General features: G+C 41.4%; 1 protein-coding gene across 1 annotated transcript in view; it reads left to right on the forward strand.

The window, feature by feature from the left end:
- Positions 1-8,662: 8,662 nt before the first annotated feature.
- SEC23A (SEC23 homolog A, COPII coat complex component) overlaps positions 8,663-12,981 on the forward strand; it is a 38,446-nt gene continuing 34,127 nt past the window's right edge. Inside the window, exon 1 of the mRNA XM_067533817.1 lies at positions 8,663-9,072. The gene's annotated coding sequence lies outside the window, so the exon portion shown is untranslated. The remainder of the gene's footprint in view (positions 9,073-12,981) is intronic.

Raw genomic sequence — 12,981 nt, forward strand, 5'->3', positions numbered from 1 at the left:
TCCATGTCTTGTCCATGGCAGTTGGCTCACATGAATACTGGGTAACCCCACTGTTGGAAGGTAAACCTGTACGCATGGAACTGGACACAGGCGCAGCAGTTTCGCTGGTCTCAGACACTGTGTATAAGGAGAAGCTAAAGCATCTTCCGCTTAAGCTGACAAAAACTGTTCTGAAGACGTACACTGGAGAAGCTGTACTCATGTTGGGCATTACTGATGTTAAGGTGGAGCTCAGTGGACAGACTGCTAAATTGCCACTGTTTGTGGTGGAAGGCAATTACCCAGCCTTAATGGGAAGGTCATGGCTTAGGAAGATCCAGTTGAACTGGGCAGAAGTGCACAAGATGGCTAAAGAAGAAACAGATCCGACAGCTGTATTAAAGAAACATGCTACTGTTTTTGGAGAGGACTTGGGAAGTATGAAGGGAATCACTGTGAAATTGAACATTAAGCCTGATAGCCAACCAAAATGTCTGAAAGTCAGAACTGTGCCATATGCCATCAGGCCAAAAGTTGAAGAGGACCTGGAGTGCCTGGTTAAAAATGGAGTCCTAGTACCTTAACTACCTGAAAGGGGGTTCCAGGGAGGATGAAGCTAGGCTGTTCTCAGTGGTGGCAGATGACAGAACAAGGAGCAACGGTCTCAAATTGCAGTGGGGGAGATCTAGGTTGGACATTAGGAAAATGTTTTTCACTAGGAGGGTGGTGAAGGACTGGAATGGGTTACCTAGAGAGGTGGTGGAATCTCCATCTATAGAGGTTTTTAAGCTGCGGCTTGACAAAACCCTCGCTAGGATTATTTAGCTGATGTTAGTTCTGCTTTGAGCAGGGGGTTGGACTAGATGACCTCCTGAGGTCCCTTCCAACTCTATGATTCTACCAGTTACCCACAGCCAATGGGCAACCCCAATCATTCCAGTACTGAAGAAAGATGACTCCATTTGGATTTGTGGGGATTTTAAGGTCACTGTTAACCCGGTGTTCTGTGCAGAGCAATACCCTCTTCCCTGCATCAATGACCTCTTCGCCGGCTTGGCTGGAGGCCAAAAGTTCAGCAAGATTGATCTGAGTCAGGAGTATTTACAGATGCACGTTGATGAGAAGTCCCAAGAGTTGTTGACTATCATGACACATAAAGGGCTATACAGATACTGTCGCTTGCCCTTTGGAATAACGTCTGCTCCTGCTTTGTTCCAGAGGGCTATGGACCAGATCTTTAGTGGCTTGCCAGGAGCCCAGTGCTATCTGGATGACATCCTGATCACTGTCAAGAATGAGGAGGATCACCTTAAGAACTTGGAGGCTGTCCTACAAAGAATGGAAGAGTACGGCCTATGAGTGTGTACAGACAAATGAGAATTCTTACAGCCCTCTGTTGAATATTTGGGACATATCATAGATGCTACTGACCTTTGTAAGGCTCCTTCAAAAGTCAAGGCTATTGTGGAAGCTCCACCTCCTCAAAATGTAAGTCAACTTCACTCTTTTTTAAGCCTATTGAACTATTAAGGAAAGTTAATTCCACGGTTAGCAACACTACTAAAACCATTACATGAACTCCTTGGCCATAACAAGGTCTGGAAGTGGACTGAAGCCTGTGATGTTGCATTTAACAAAGCTAAATGCACATTGCTAAATTCAGAGGTTCTGATGCATTTTGATCCATCCTTACCTCTATAGTTGGCCTGCAATGTCTCCCCTTATGGAGTGGGAGCAGTTGTGTCACACATCATGACTTCGGGAGAGGAGAGACCCATTGCTTTTGCCTCATACACCTTAAGCAAGGCAGAAACTATGCCCAAATTGCATGTGATGCACTGGGAATCGTTTTTGGAATTTGGAAATTTCACCTGTACCTATTTGGATGGAAGTTCACACTTCTCACCGACCATCAACCTCTAACATCAATTTTTGGACCACGCACAGGCATTCCACCATTGGCTGCTAGTCGTATGCAGTGATGGGCATTCTTGCTTTCTGCACACACATATGAGATCAAACATCAGAAATCCATTCTGCACTGCAATGCAGATGGTCTCTCAAGGCTGCCTTTACCAGTTAAACATCAAGATATTGGCCAGAAAGAAATCTTCTAATTTGAAAAGGTAGAGAACACACCCATCACTGCTACTCAAGTAAAGAAGGCAACTTGTGTTGACCCAGTACTGTCCCAAGTTATGGACCTAGTGATGCATAGAACATCTCTACAGGATTCTCAGGTCTCACCCAACTTTCTTCCCTACATGTCCAGGAGGATGGAGTTATCAATCCATTCTGGTTGCTTGTTGTGGGGGATGCGCATCATTATTCCACCATTACTGAGACTGCAGATGTTAGAACAGCTACATTCAAGTCACTGAGGTAATAGTGCACATAAAGGAAATTGCACAAAGCTACTTTTGATAGTCTGGCCTGGACAGTGCCATTGAAGAGAAAGCAAGAGCTTGTACTTCATGTCAGAGTGTGAGGAACACATCTTAGTTGGCGCCCCTACACCCATGGGACTGGCCTGAAAACCCATGGCAGTGTACTCACGTTGATTTTGCTGACCCATTTGAAGGAAGCATGTTCCTGGTTCTTGTAGACGCCCATTCTAAATGGCCAGAAGTTTCTGTAATGCTGTCCACTACTGCTGAAAGAACTATCCAGAAACTGCATGAAATCTTTTGTTGTTTCGGTCTGCCAGAACAACTTGTGAGTGACAACAGACTGTAGTTTGTCTCTCAGGAGTTTGAACATTTTATGAAAGCAAATGAGATACATCACATCACTTCAGCACCATATCATCCATCCACCAATGGTTTAGCTGAAAGATTTGTGCAGACCATGAAACAAGCTTTAAGATCTCCAAGGGGACATTTGTCCATTCAGAAGCATCTGGACACCTTCCTATTCTACAGAAACACACCTCATGCTACGACCAAAGCGTCCCCGGCCTTTCTAATGGTGGAACGACAGCTGTGCACTTCTTTGATCTGCTGAAACCCGCCAAAGCACGACAAGTTGTGCAACGTCAACAGCAAAACCAAGTAATCAGACGTGCACACAGAGCAAAAGACCGATATTTTTAGTCCTGGACAGCCTGTCCTAACTTGGAACTATGCTTCTGGAGCTAAATGGGTCCCTGCTAGAGTCATCACACAAACAGGACCTGTTTCCTACACTGTCCAGACTGCAGATGATCTTACCTGGCAGTGGAATGTAGATCAGTTGTTGCCAGGTCATACAAATCCCAAGGACACATCTCCAGTTGAACTGCCTGATCTTTCCATTATAGGTTCCATTATCATTATCATCATCATTACCATAATCATCGAGACAAGAGTCACCCATTCCTGACTCCCTTTCTCCATCCACCTCTGTAGCAGATACAGCCCCCTCCCCTGTTCGAGCAGATACAAGATGCTCATGTGTTTGAGCTACGAGTCTTGAGCCTATTTTTAGATGCACAACAATAACACCTTCTGGTGCAAGAACACCAGAAGTCCACCATAATCCACCTAGGGAAAGAAGGCCTCCTCAACAGCTGGATCTTTAGCTACAGCAAAGCCATGTTACGGGGCAGAATAATCCCTGGGGTTTAGCCCAGAAATGAGGCAGTCTACCCTCATTCCCTAGTTTAGTGATTGTTCTGTTAATTGGGCGTTTTCATTAAGGAGGGAGGAACATGTTGTGTATTTTGTGTCTTGCCTTATTGCCTAGGTTGTCATAGCAACAGAGCTTAGCTTGTTGCCATAGCAATAGATTTAGACTATTAGGGGATAGCTCAGCCAGTCCTGGGTGGTTTTAGTGTTAGTTCAATAAAGACTTTTAATGCGTTTGCATCTCTCTGTGTTCCATGCTGAATTCTCTCTGAATACAAAACAGTTTCTTTCAGCTCCAGTGCTTAAGATTCAATCTTTCTCCATTTAAGTCAATGGAAGTTTTGCCATTAGTTAATTATTTCTTGATTTCAAAATTTTCCTCATCTGGCAGCTCCCCTTGACTACTGTAAAAGAAGAAGGAAAGATAAATGTAATTAGGAAATTGTCAGAAACTGGACTCTTGTATACAGGGATCCATTGTTAGTCTTTTGGGCCATGTCTCAGAGAATAAACGAACCTACTTTAGTAAATCTTAAAACCAGCTGTTTTATTTCAGGCTGCCACCTCCATCAAGTGAGTGCATATTTCAGCCAAAAGATGACATATACAAGCCATCTTAAATAAAGGCAAAGGGGTATTTAAAAAATAAACAACAATGTATGTTATAGAGAACATAAAACTCTCTCTATCCTCCACGTCAAATTAGAATAATTATACTTGCCTCCTCTGTAAAGCTCCTTGAGATCTATGGATAGAAAGCGCTAAAAGAACTAGATATTAATTAATAATTATTATTAAATATAGTGCCTGATTTAGGCAATGGCACAAATAGCTTATATACTTATTCCTGAAGGGTCAAGGCAAAGATTTTACAATTTTACTGCACATACTGCAGTTATTGTATATTTAAAAAAACAACAACCCTGTTTGAAAGACACTTTTGGTTGTTTCTTCTATATTTGAGCAGTTCTAAATACACAATGACATTCAACTTTCTCCTCCACTTTTATTTGCTTTTAAGGTGTTTCTCATAACCATTTACGTGTAACAGGGAGTTTTACTCTGAAACCAGGATGTAACTTCCTACTAGTGCGTGTTACACATGTGAACATCACTTGAAATAAGATCTGCTTAACCAAAATGACACTGGCATTTCAGGAGAGCTTGACACAGTGGTAAAGATAAAACTTTAACTTTGTCCATATGTAAATGGATTTCTTGAAAACACTCAGATTTTAGGATCTATGACTTTATTTGGTGTGAATACAAGAATTATAAAAAGAAAGAGAATAAGTGATTTTGATATAGCAAGTGTAACTGTACAAGACTTTTTAGTGATCTAGATGATTTTTTTCCCCTGAACATTTCTAATGTTGCTTTTTGAAGCTGAATAACATACTTGGAACTAATTACTTACTTTTAAACTGACTGTTACAAGAAAACACTAGTGATTTTCCGAGGACTATCAAGAATATCAAGTAACAAGATTTAACAATGGAGTTCATGCAGTATCTGGCAGAGCTAAATATGATTCAGTGGATGAAAAAAAGAAAACAGTCAGAGTGGAAAATTATTTCTCCTTATCAACTGCTTAGGAGTTACAAAGGAGTAATTTCCTGAAGAAGAGGTGAGTTGCTACCTGTGGATGTGAACGGATGATTCAAAATCTAACACATGAATCTGTAACATATTGCAATAAGGGAAGTAAAATAAAAGTAGAATTATTGTATCTTGTAATACCAGGGCATAACAGAAAAGAGACTTTCTAATTATGGGCGCTTGCTATTTTTGGACCCAGTTCTCCATTCCATCTATGTATCTATCCAGGTACTTTTGCCTCTCTATGAGGTCCCCACCACCACAAAATCTGTGCACTTTCCTGAAGGACTGTTTGGGGTGCAAAAAATGTAGGACTGGGCCCTTATAAAATTAAATATTACTTTTTTACAATGATGGGTAACAAAAATATTTTATAGCTCTTACCCTCACTGGGCTTTCACTATATTGTATCCTCCTGATTTTCCTTCTTCCTCTCTGACCATTTTTAATGACTCTTTTGTCAAGTCCTCCTCTCTCCTGCTGTCTACAAGGGACTCCAGGGCTCTGTCCTTGGACCTCATCTCTTTTCTATACACCCTTTCTTTGGGCAATCACCATAATATCTGAGTATTCTCAGAAACCATAATACTGAGTGCGTTTTTCATCTGCTTTAACAGCACCTGCCAAGCAACTATTTGGGGCACAACCCTTTTTTTGCAGGATGGGGAGCCTGCATACCCTCAACTCACAGCTCAGTATTCCTCCCAAATGACAGGGAGATTAGAACGTGTGTAGGGGAACACAGAATCTCTCCATTCAGGCAGCAAAGGCCCTGTTTTTGTCTGCAAGTCCCTTAAGTCATGAAACCAGCCCTGTCATTCAGACCATAAGATGACTGGTGAATAGTAGTGAAGATAATAGTTGTATAGAATTTCACCACAAACACAGCTGAAGTACAAATAACAGATGTAATGATGTTATAGGCACTGATCATTGATTCACTGATACTAGGTGGTCATTATCATGTGACATGCATTTTCAGATTCTGTGAGAAAAAGTGCAAGAAAGATGATAGTGTTTTGCTCCCCACAATCAATAAGATTCCTTAGAAAAGACTACAGTTATTGTTTTGTCCAGGACATTTCAACCTTCTTTCACACAGTTGTCGGTTAAAATCATTTTGACGTGGTAACATTGCTTTGCAAACTGAATTACCGTAAGAATTTTGTTTTGGAAAAAAACAAAAACTGATAGACTAGCTTGTAACTTAAACAAACACTCTGATACAATGAGAGCTAAATGCCATTGTTTTTCTCTGTTCTTGCTAAAATATTTTGGAAAATTTGCATTTAACTTAATGCATCTGACAACATAATCAGGGACAAGTCATATGAAGAAATGAAAAGTGTAAAAATAACCTGTTCTATTAAGTATCTCCTTGAATATAAATGGTACTCCTTTTGTACTTGGGTGGTCACTTCTGATATCACCTCTACCATTTAATTATTATATATGATATTAACATACAATTCCATTACTATATATAAATATTTTAAATGGTTAAACATTGCATGTTTCAATTAAACTATAATAATTCATAGGGTAAAATTAACAAATACATAATATAAAAGTTTCATTATTATATATATACAAGCTATCTGGTATCTTTACTCTGAAATACCTGAGAGGTTTGAAGTGTTTGCTTGTCTCTTCCACCAATAGAAGTTGGTCCAATAAAAGATATTATCTCATCCACCCTGTTTCTCTCATAACTGAGAGGTGACAGATTTATGAAATAAAAAAAAAAACTATTGAAAAGTAGCACATACGAGCTTATGCAAAGTTTAGTTATGAAAACTAAAACAACACAGCCTTACCAACTTAAAATAAAAATTATGTCTTAAATCTATTTCGACAAGTTCTAAAAAGCAAAAATAATTGTGCCTGGAAGAGATAAAGCATACTGAATATTGGTGGGAACTAAGCACTGATATTTGGAACAGGGACTAGTTATTGATCTAAATGGGGAAACTCTGTATTTTTTCTTTATATAATTTATTATATTTTTAGATATAACAAAAGGAATATTGTTTCAACATAAAAAGATACGCATCCTAAACAAATCATAGAGTAATTTTGAAATCAGTGACAAAAAGCAATTTTGAGAAAACATTCATACCACCTTCCAAAATAAAAAGCACCCAAAATACCTATTAAATACAAATCCTAAAAGTATGCAAAGTGCATTGGAGGAACCTGGGAATGTTGTTCTAGCTGTCTTCTCTGTACAGAGAGTTTACCTGAAATGGACAATAGAGTAGAAAAAACAAAGAGGAGAACAAAAGTGTATACAAATACATGTGTACATGTATATAAAAATAAATAAATGATAACCTAATGGTTTCACAATATCATCTAATCATAGAAATATAATTAAATCTGTAGTGGAAATATTACAATAGAACATCATAGTTAACTAAATTGAAAAAATAAAGACAGGTAAAAGCTCCCTCTGGTGGCTGTTAATCGAAATATAATTTTCAACTACTGTATTTTGAGAGTGATACCAACATTATACACAAAGACTTGGAAGTAATTGGAAGTTCTAAAACGATAAGACACCCCCCCCCCCCCCCCACATATACAAACAAGAAAGAAAGAAAAATAATTAGAAATGACTAATTATGAAGAGCTTCCACACATTACAAGTTATAAAAGTCTGCGAAAGGTAGATTCCAGCCATCAATTGATTTCTCCTCCCTGAAAAACAAACAAACAAATAAACTTCTAATGTTAATAGTGTATTCAACATAGCTAAGAGATTTAATTTCTTAAATATATATTTGTTTTCTTATAGGACCTGTTCCTCATGCATTGTGCAGCGAGGCCCTGAATCAGCAAAGCACTTAAACATATATTTGGCATGTGAGACTACTCACATGCTCAGTTAGGCCGGTGCTAATGTGTCTTTGTGGACTAGGGCCTGAATGAGTCAGCAATATATACTAAATGGGACATGGGTCCTGAGAATCTGTGCTTAATTTCTGACCAAATTCTATTTGCAATTACCAGTGTAAATCTGCAGTAAACCCAAACCCAAATTTACACTAATGCAAATGACAACACATTTGGGCCTTCCATAGACAGAATTGACATTGCATAGTGAGTCACACAGGAATTCAAAGGATTTGTGACTCATTTAGGGCCTGATCCAAAGCTCATTTAAATCAATGGCAGTGCCACATCAGAACCTTTGTGTGTAGCATAATGATGGCAGGGAGTCCCCTGATCACAGCTGTCTGTGGGTTGAGGTGTGCTGCAGGGAGTCCCCCATGTCCAGTTGTGGTGGGTTGTGGATGCAGGGGGAGTGTTCCCTATGCTCAGTTGTGGGTGGGTCAGAGGGGTGGGTACTGGGAGTCCCCCATGCCATTGTCAGTGCGTCAGGGGTGTGGGTGCAGGGAGTCCCTTATGCCCAGGTGTCGGGGATCAGGGGCTGGGTGCAGGGAGTCCCCCATGCCCACTTGTGGCAGAACCAGGTAGCAGAAGGATGTCAGAAGCCCTGGGCTTGGCAGCACCAGCGGTGTGGTTCGCTGGCTGCCTCGGGGCTCCCCTGAGGTCCAGCCAGACCCACTCGCACACGGGGAGTCAATTCTGCCCCAGCTGCCGCGGAGACGCTCGGCCTGCTGCAGTGCGGGGGCGGATCGGCAGGGGGAGCCATGGGAAGGGGTGCCTCCCCGGCCTGCTCCCCCTCCTCCCCGCGGAAAGTGAGTCCCGACGGCGCTGAGGGCTCAGCCCCGGCCCCCGGCCGCGCCGCACTCTCTGCCCCTTGACGTGGCACGGACTCTCCCACCATCAGCCATGTTGTTGTCGCGTCGGCACGGCAGCGCGAGGGGGCTGGGTTCAGAGAGTGAGTGAGTCAGTCAGGCGGCTGGGGCTGGGACACCGACAGGTGAGCGGGGTTGGGGCTGGGTAGCAAGGGGGCGCGCGGCTTGGGGGGAGGGCGCTAGAATCCCCCAGCGCTCCTGGCCTGGTGGGGCTGTGTGCATTGCAGGGAGCCCTCCCCAGCTGCCTGTGGATGGGGGGTGTCTGCAGGGAGACCCCCGGTACCAGCGGCGTAGGTGTGGGTGAAGGCCTGCTCCCTTCCCCCCCGGTTCCCAGCGGGGTCTGGGTGTGTGTGGTACAGGGAGACCCTCCCCCCAGCTGGCTGTGGGTGGGTGAAGGGAGCGGCTCCTCCACTCCACTTGTCTGTGGGTTGAGGAATGTGTGTGTGTGTGTGTGTGTGTGCAGGGAGCCCGCAGCCCCGTTGTCTGGGGGTTGGAGAGTGTGTGTGTGGGGGGGGTGCAGTTGTCTCTGGGTTGGGAGGAGTGGTGCAGGGGAGCTCTCTCCCCCTAATGTGTTAGCAGATTTGAGGGGGGAGTGTGGGAAGCCACCCCTAGTGCCTGAGGTTTGAGAGGTGTAGGGTGTTAAAGCTCATCACCCCCAGGCCTGTGGGCTGGGTTATGCCTGCAGAGAGCCCATTTAATGGCCTGCCTCCAAGTGCCTGAGGTTTTGGGGACTCAGCAGTGTCAGAGCCCCCTCCTGTGGTTGTAAGGCTGGAATTTGGGATACTGGCCATTCAAGAACAGCAATCATCCAGTTTGCTGGGTTTGCTTTTAGATTATACCCCTTCCTGCTCTGCATGATGTGGACGAGGAGTATAAGAGGAGATGCTCAGTTATGTTGAGGAGGGGGAAAGCTGTCTTACTAACACAGCAAAGAATAGTTAAAGTGGTATAAGCCCCTAATATAGATGTGATTATACTAACTAGTATAAAGGTGCTTATATTGGTATAGCTATATCTGTAACTTTTCAGAAATCAGATATAAAAGCACCTTTTACTGGTATTACGGTGTCCACACTAGGGGATTGGAGGGGCTATATCAATTCCTAAACTGATACAGTCATAGCAGTACAAAAACTGTGTAGGCAAGCCCATATGCAGCAAAAGTTTTCCCCTCCTTAGATGGGCTATAACTTATTCTGCTCTTAAAATCAGTCCTTAATGGAGGGGGCTTGGGAAGCAGGTCTGGAGTACTTCCCTGTTCAAGAAGTAAGTGACTAAAAAGAGGGGAATTAATGAAGCTGCTGCTGACCATTTATTACTCTCTGGTTAAATTCTGTCATTTTGACAACTTACGGTCAATTCTGATCTGTGCCATCTGTTTCCACTAATTTAAACATCTTGGAATCGGAACAAATTTGTGTCTGATTTATTTTTCTTTTGGTGTAAAAGTTAGAAAGAAAATAACCAAATCAGAAATAAAGTTAATAATGATCTAGTAGGCTGATTAAAACGTGATTGCTACAGTTTCAAGTTCATTAGATTAATTTTATTTTAAAATGAGTATGTACTACTTTATATTGTTTTTATGGTATTGAAATATGACTGCTGCCCCACTGGGACCCTTACAAAAACCAGATGTTTATCTCCAGAGTATTGGCGGCGTTCAGGTGTTCTGCCTTAGTTTAATGGGTTTTATTTTAAAATAAATTAATGAGCTTCTACAAAAGGTTTAGAAACCTCTGGCCTAACAAGTTATATCCTATTTTGGTAATATAAACTGTGGTACATAAACCAAGGCAGGTCTTGGAAAGGATGGAAAGAAAGGGGGGAACATTTAGCATGAACATGTTTCCTAAATCTAAACAAGAAGCATATGCTGTTTTAGAAATATAACTGCATTTAATATGTTGCACACTAAGGAGCTTTGTATGCATTCATGCTCTTCATTTTTATGGGTTACTATACAGCATTTGTGTACCTTGCCCTCTGTAGAACATGTAACCAAGTAATAAGGGGATAAAAATAAGACTACATAGAGCTATTTCAAAGGTAGCTGGGGAGAAATGAAGTGTAAAGAAGACTTTAAAAGATACTGTACGGGGAAAAAAGGAGTTAGCTTTGAAATACTTTGTCTTAATTTCAGATTTTTACTTATGTCTTGAGTAGAGGTGGAGTTGATGGGCTATTTTTACATAAGAATGGCCATACTGGGTCAGACCAGTGGTCCATCTAGTCTAGTGTCCTGCCTTCTGATAGTGGCCAATGCCAGATGTTTCAGAGGGAATGAACAGAACAAGGCGATTATTGAGTGATCCATCCTCTGCCATCGAGTCTCAGCATCTGGCAGTCAGAGGCTTAGAGACATCCAGAGCATGGGATTGTGTCCCTGATCATCTTGGCTAATATCCACTGATGAACTTGTCCTCGATGAATTTATCTAATTCTTTTTTGAACCCTTGTTATAGTTTTGGCTTTCATGGCATCCTCGGACGAGTGCCACAGGTTGACTGTGTTGTGTGAAGAAGGACTTCCTTTCGTTTTTGAATTGGTTGCCTAATAAGTTCATCAGGTGGTTCTTATGTTATGTGAGGGGTAAATAACACTTCCCTATTCACTTTTTTCCTCACCATTCATGATTTTAGAGACCTGTCATATTCCCCCTCAGTCATCTTTTTCAAGGTGAATGGTCCCAGTCTTTTTAATCTCTCCTCATATGGAAACTATTCCATATCCCTAATTATTTTTGTTGCCTGTTTCTTTACCTTTTCCAATTCTAATATGATGGGACAACCAGAACTGCGCACACTCTAATAGGTGTGGGCGTACCATGGATTTATATAGAGGCATATGATATTTACTGTCTTATTATGGATCTCTTTCCTAATGGTCCTAACGTTAGCTTTTTTGACTGCTGCTACACAAATTGATGTTCTCATAGAACTATCCACGATGACTCCAAAATCTCTTTTGTGAGTGGTAACAGCTAATTTAGACCCCATCACTTTACATGTATAGTTGGGATTGTTTTCCATTGTGCATTCATTTGCATTTATCAACATTTATTTCCATCTGCCATTTTGTTGTTGTCTCCCAGTTTTCTGAGATCCCTTTGTAACTCTTCGCAGTCTGCTTTGGACTTACTTATCTTGAATAATTTTGTTTCATCTGTAAACTTTGCCACCTTACTGTTTACCCCCTTTTTTTGTTTAACAACTTCAGCTATAGTGTCTGAAATAATGCTCCTCTCTTAATGACTTGCCATATCCTATCTCTGTTCAGTAAACAAAAAAACCTGTTCCCTTCAAATTTGAATCCATGATTATGCCAAATATCTTTGTTTCTTCACCCACATTGCCTATTAATTTATTTTTCTTTGGGGTAACATTCTCTTACTCTCACCCAAACCACCTCCCTCCCAACATTACAGTAATGGATCCTAAAATATTAGGGGAGAATACTTTTATTTCATAGTTCCTTTTAGGTACCAGCTATCTCCTAATCATTAACTGATTTATTTTTCTCCTTTTCTTTCCCCCAACCCACCCTAACCACATACATACTAGTTTTTGTGTGGTTCCCTCCCTTATTTCTGTGCACTTTTCCTCTCTACCTAATGTCCTTTTCTACATTAGACTATTCTTCTTAAATTTTCCCACCCTGACTATTGCTGATGTACCTCCGCTAGTAGTAACAATGAAGAGAGTGCTAGTGTGGACAGAATTCCCGACAACTCCCTGACAACTCATTTTAATTACCATATTCGCTAGACCTGCTGATAGTAGGATTACATGACATGGTTGTTAAAACACTAGTCTGTACTAGTGCTCTGACCATTGAACTAGAGCAGTGCTGGGGTAGCAACTGTGGAAGATTTTAAGGGAAGGATCTAGCCTATAGACATTGACAAATAGACTATCTCCATTTTATTGTGATGTGTGCATTCAGTTTTGGGAATGGTTACTGTGAGAGATTTTCAAATTGTCTATTTTCACTGGCAATTGTTTATTAAGTTTTCCAATGATGGAATAACAGCA

The sequence above is a fragment of the Emydura macquarii genome, unplaced genomic scaffold, assembly GCF_026122565.2.
Source record: "Emydura macquarii macquarii isolate MOO-44397 ecotype Brisbane River unplaced genomic scaffold, CSIRO-AGI_Emac_v2 contig_374, whole genome shotgun sequence".
Taxonomy (NCBI): Eukaryota; Metazoa; Chordata; order Testudines; family Chelidae; genus Emydura; species Emydura macquarii.